Here is a 6,350-nt window from a genome sequence, read left to right as displayed (position 1 = left end):
GTATCACACATTGTATATCAATGCTTTAGAATATGTTAGCTAGATTTATCTCATTTTTGCAATGTATTGTATATTGAATATATTGTGGTCTAGAATATGTAATTTATTTTTTTTAAAGAAATGTAAGGGTGGAGAGAGAATGACATTTTGTCATGGAGTTCTTCAATCTATAATGACATTTCTAATAGGGCATGTTTGGTTGTTGGAATGTGGTTTGAGAATGAGAATTGGCATTTGAAATTTTGAATTTAAGATTTTGGAACTTGAAATCCATATTATAGTTTTGTGAATTTGATTTGGGATTGTTTGATTCTGCAAGAACTCATGATGTCAAAAGACATTTTGTCCATTTGGTTGGACATTTATAGAATTGGAATATCACTTAAATAAGCATATTTTAAATTTTACAGACCCTAGACTAGCCCATTGATTATTGGAGAAGTCAATCGAACTCAAAGCCAACAAAGCGAGGCTTGCAAGAATCGAATTGGAGAGCTCGTTATTGGAAAAATTCAGATAATTCAAGCCTTGAATGGATCCCAAAGTCATCAGATTTGAACCTTCCAATGTATTGAATCACGACATATGATATTGGTCTACCAATCTTCATCAATTTCAGCCCAAATATCAATGCATTACCATTTTGGACTTTGGTGAGCCATAATATTTACTATTAATCAACCCCACAAATGCATTGTCCAAAGAGGAAAATAATGTTGAAAGAGGAGGATTCTTGTATCAAATATTGATGATAACGATAATGACCTCTTTAGGTCAAACTAGAGGGGCAAATCGGACCACTTTTGTAGGATGCCTACACAAATCGAACTAGTTGTGAAGAGGGGGAGAGAGCTCAATGTTGTGAGATAAGCTAAACTATTAACAATACAGGATAAAGGTTTCTTGGTTTAAAAATAACTTTCACATGCGCCAGACCCCAAACACCATCAAGCACCTTGTCGCAGAGATTATTGTTATTGATTATTAGGCATATCAAACTATATGGAATATGAGGCATAAACTGAAATATAATGTAATCATTCAGATATCAAACCCAATTAAATTTTACTTTGTTTAGAATCCTCATTTTCAAAAAATGGGATTTAAGAAGTGGATTCCAAATAACAAGTATTTTGAGGGGAGATGGAATTCTTGTTTTAGGGGTCAAATGGGGATACCAAATCCACATTTCCTGAATTCTAATTTCCATTTTGCAAACCCAAACAATGCATTAGGAACTTTTGAGAATTTTGAATTCTAGTTCCTAGTCAAATCCACGATCCAAACAGACCCTTAGCTATGAAGATTCTTTGATTTTAATTTGTATTGTAAATTCAATGTATAAATTCAAGAATATGTAAATTTTACAAGGAGTGGTGGAGATAGAATGACACTTTTTCATGGAGTGCTTAGTGTACATTGACATTCATAGTAGGTACAAAGACACCTTCAAAATTAATAATTAATGTACCTCATTTAAAGAGGTCAAGGTTCAGGCAAATTTTAAACCTTGTTTTATTAATATTTATTGGAGAAGATATGATTTTGTGGTTTGTACTATGTACTCTATGAAAAATTTCATGAATATGTGGATTTTGTAACAAGGGAGTGTTGGAGATAGAATGACACTTCTTCATGGAGTTTTTGGCATATATTGGCATTCATACCACTTATGAAGACACTTTTAAAATTGATAATTTAAATAGCTTATTTGACGAGGTGAGGTAGGACAAAACTACAAACTTCATTATCAATATGTAAATTGCAAAAGATATGATTTTGAGATGAGATTACAAAATCTTTAAGGCTTTAGTGTTTGGGGGTTGCATGCCACTCTTGGGTCCCATGGGCTACTTTGGCTAGTTTTAAGGATATTTTTTTAAAGGCATTTACTTCTTCATAAAAATACCTTGAAAATTGGCTATTTAAGCATCTTGTTTGAGGAGGTAAGGTTGGAAAAAACTACAAACTTTGTTATCAATGTATTCATTGCAAAAGATTTGATTTTGAGAGGAGATTGAAACCTTTTAAAGGCTTTGGTACCTAGGGGCTTGTACATTGCTCTTGGGTACCATTGGCTACTTTGGCCTCATGGATTTATTAAAAATTATCTATTATTTCTTTTACTTAATATATGTTTTTTTCTCAACAATGTGATTTATGTAGAAGTGGTGCTAAATAGAGATGGTTATTCTCTCGCTTGTTTTTTAACCTACATTATTAGTTTAGAGGGTGGTCGTGATTTTTATTCAATGAGTCCAAAGATTTGATAATTAGCCAACTTATTTCTTTTACATTTGTAATCATGTTTATAGGTTGGTGTTAGTAGAGAGTCATTTTTGGAGTTTATGAATTTCTTGTTGATTTAAGCATTGTAATTTTTGCAATTACTAGTGTTGATTGAAAATGTCAACCTTTGTACTTTAGGTGCAAGTGATTTTTACCTAGGGAAATTTTTTTAATTTCTTCCATGCTTTTGGTAAATCAAAGTTAATAAAAATGATCAATTGGTGAACTTTTTGTTGATCTTGACACTTTGGATGGTACTAGTGAGCTTCTTAATTGATGAATGAAAGGTTTTGAGAGTGGTAGTTATCTGTCTCTTTCAAAATTATTGCTACGTTGGTATTAGTGTTAGTAGAGATCACTCACATGAACATCTTAGTGACCTTAGGACCTTGGATGCTAATGATTCTCAATTGAGAGGATAAAAGTTTTGAGAATAATATTTTTTTTCTTATGTGATTATAATTATGTTAGCAAGACATTATGATTGACTTTATGTACTCTTTAGAAGATACATTATTGATATTATATTTTTGGGTTTTTGTTGTTGGCATTTTTCTTTTAATGTTTGAGATCTAGATCCACATACTTTGTAAACTATGTTTCTTTAGTATAAAAGATGGTCTTTAGTTGGTTATAATTTTGTAAATCACGTGGATAATCCACTATGTAATATACCAAAAAGAATCACATTCAATGGATGATTCACATAGTATACAACAACTCATAAAATTATTGTTCTATACTTACAATTATAGATATATAGTCCTTGTTTATGAATTCTAGCATTGTGTGTTCCATTTAGAATTTTAGAATTTTTTGGAATTGGTGTGCCAAGAGTGTTTTTAAGTCTAGTAGCTAAGTTCTCTTTGTAAATAATTGGTGTTTTGGTGTTTTTCCTTTATGTTAAAATAATCTACTAGTATTTGTTGTGGTTTAACAATAGAAGGAAGCTTGTATCAACTAGAATTGAGCATAAAATATATTTAAGAATGAGAAAGACAACATGTTATTGAGAGGAACCTAAAATGAAAGAAAACTCTAAATTAGTGAGAGAATATTCTTTGTCAAATCAATATCCCTTGAGTTCATATGATGTTTTAGGTCATCTTCTAGAGGCCTTAGAGACTTCTTTGGTACAACCAAAAAGTTGTAAACATTATACAATCTTTTTAAATTTTGGTGCACTTCCCTAATGACACTATCAACCCTCTAATACTTATATAGGTAAAAGCACAATCAACTATCACACTTTTATAAAGGAAAATGTTAACAATACTAAATTAGATAAACTTCAATGACCAAAATGTCATAAATTTGTTGGGAACTTGAAGATGATGTAAACTGATGAAATGTGTAAAGCAACATGAACGTTATGTGTGTGTGTGTGTGTGTGTGTGTGTGTGTGTGTGTGTGTGTGTGTGTGTGTATGTATGTATATGTATTTATATATATATATATATATATATATATGTATGTATGTATGTATGTATGTATGTATGTATGTATGTATGTATGTATGTATGTATGTATGTATGTATGTATGTATGAATAAAAATTGACATGTTTTTTAAAAATTTAAAAATAATTTTTTTATTGCTGAAAAATTAGGGGTTTTACTTCCTACCAAAAAATTATATGTTGAAAATACTTTTTTGGTCTAAATTTAAAATATATATTAGAAGGCATGTATAGCTAGTGCAGGAAAAAAGAAAGATTCATTTTCGATCTATATTTTGTGATTTGTAGCTTTTCAAAGTCCAACTTTTCAGAATTTGACAGTTTTCATCTCCCACCATCATTCCCATATGAAATCTATACCACCCACACACACACACACACACATATAGATAGATAGATAGATATGTGTGTGTGTGTGTGTGTGTGTGTGTGTGTGTGTGTGTGTGTGTGTGTGTGTATTTATGTGTACACACACACACACACACACACACACACACACATATGTTGTTAGAGTAATTAGTTGTTTTCACTTATTAATTAAATCACTTTGATTTAATTAATTAAGTTGCCTATTACTCTAGTTTGCTTAAGCTATCTTGTAGGTACATATAATTAATATTTTATTAATTATATTGTGCAACCTAGCTTTTTTAGGCTTTTAGGTTACCCTTTTTGGGTTTCGATCTCCTTTTATAAGAATTGATCTCTTTGTATTTTTTTATCAAGAATCCATTGAATAATATTTTTCTTCTTCATCAGAGTTTTTTAGATCAAACCCTTGCCTCTTCTTGTCTTTTTCTTCTCCGTGACAGTTTTTTGTATGCAGGTTTTCTTTAGCTTCGTGGATTTGTTATGTGCTTTTGCTCAAATCCTACATGGTATCAGAGCCAGATCTATTGTAGCTTGTTTGGTGTTTCAAGAAAGAGGGAGAACAAGGGTTTGGCGGATTAGATCTGGTATTTTTTTTTTTGTTTTTTCTAAGAAAATAGGGAGTCACTAATTTTTGGAGTAGTTTGAGGCCAAACAGACCTTATAGATGGATTCAGAAGGCATCAAAACCCCCATTTCCATATAAAATTTGTTCGATTTAGACAACGTTGATCTAGGAGGCAAAAAAAAAATTTCGCCCAGGGCCATATTGCCTTTGCACGCACTCTGAGGCACAATTTTTTTTTTAAAAATCATAAAAAAAATTATTTTTGCATGATTTTTAGCCACGGCAAAACCACTAGTAGTTACTGCTACGGTCACCGCTGGCAACCACCATTGGCAGTCTGCCAACAGCCCGTAGCGGCTCCGTTGGTGACTCCTGCCGCAGCTCTACCCAAGGCGGCCCTCTGCCCTCCTACCACCCCAGCCACCACTCCACCGATGGTGCGAGGGTGGCGCCTTTTTGTTGTTTTTTAAATTAATTTTTTATTATAAAAAAAATGTCTTGCATTTCAAAGGGCCTGGTGGTTTTTTCTCTATAACTTGAGCATACAGACATATTTTTTCAATCCAAAAAATGTACTAGAAAGATGGTTCTAAGATGGAGATATTTTTGTGGCTTTTTTTGAGTTTTGATGCTGATTGATTGCCTATTTTGGTAGTCAAAACTAAATATTTTGTTTTGCACTCCAGGAGGCGTATCTTGAGCATCTGACCTCAGATTTTGGACTTCTTTATATCGCTAGAAAGCTCTTTTTGTGCTCTTTTTAGTGATGTTGTTTTTTGTTCCAGATTCTACTCTAAGAACTTTTTATTTAGCCATCTATGTTTTTGCATGCTGGTGGATATCTTAGTTGTTTCAGGTCCGGGGATCGATTTTGTTGCTTCAGATGCTTCGTTTTGGGTTGTACCTTCTATTTTGTCAGTCTTATATTTTTTCTAATCATTTTTGATATTCATTGTAAGCATCTTAATGCGAACACACTGAGATAAAGTGTCACTTCTTGCGTTTCGGGATCCTTTTCATCATTGTGATTTGTTGTACTCGCACTATTTTATAAAGTGTCATGGGGGGATGTTGATTATCGTTTTGGCTCTCTTCCTTTGTCAAGTGAGTGTCTCTTCCACAACATTAGCCCCATGATGTGTCAATGACACATGCCTTTATAGGTGTCTGTACCTCACTCTTGATGTGTTTGGTTCCTGTGTTGTAGGAGATTTTTGACCCATCTTTTCAGTTGCCTATCACCTCACCCTGTCTGCATTAAGGGGGGGTTATATTTTTGTTCTATGCTTCCTTGGTTCGATGGTTCGTTAGTGTGAGCTATGTATTTAGTACCTGATCCTACATACTAGGCAATTGCAGTGGCTGGCTACCTATGCATTTCGGTGAGATGGATTATCTATCATATAGACATGCTCAGTTCATGCCTTCTATTTCCATTGAGGTTCTACAGATCAACACCTTTTGACAAAGTTTTGCAGCTTTTCATGCTTCAGTGGTTCTCTTCATGATCTCTCTTTGTTTCTTCTTCTAGAACATTCTTTGCTATCTCTTTCTGGAGTAGGGTTTTTCCCATGTGATTTTTTCTATTTCTCTAGTTTACAGAGATTTCCTTATATTGGGTACCTGATCAGGCCTTGTTGCTGGGACCCACTTTTTTGTTTTTATA

The sequence above is a fragment of the Cupressus sempervirens genome, chromosome 9 (assembly GCF_028749045.1).
Source record: "Cupressus sempervirens isolate cs-2001-9-10 chromosome 9, ASM2874904v1, whole genome shotgun sequence".
NCBI lineage: Eukaryota > Viridiplantae > Streptophyta > Pinopsida > Cupressales > Cupressaceae > Cupressus > Cupressus sempervirens.
The sequence above is the reverse complement of the archived record's forward strand: the minus strand, read 5'-3'. Positions refer to the sequence as shown.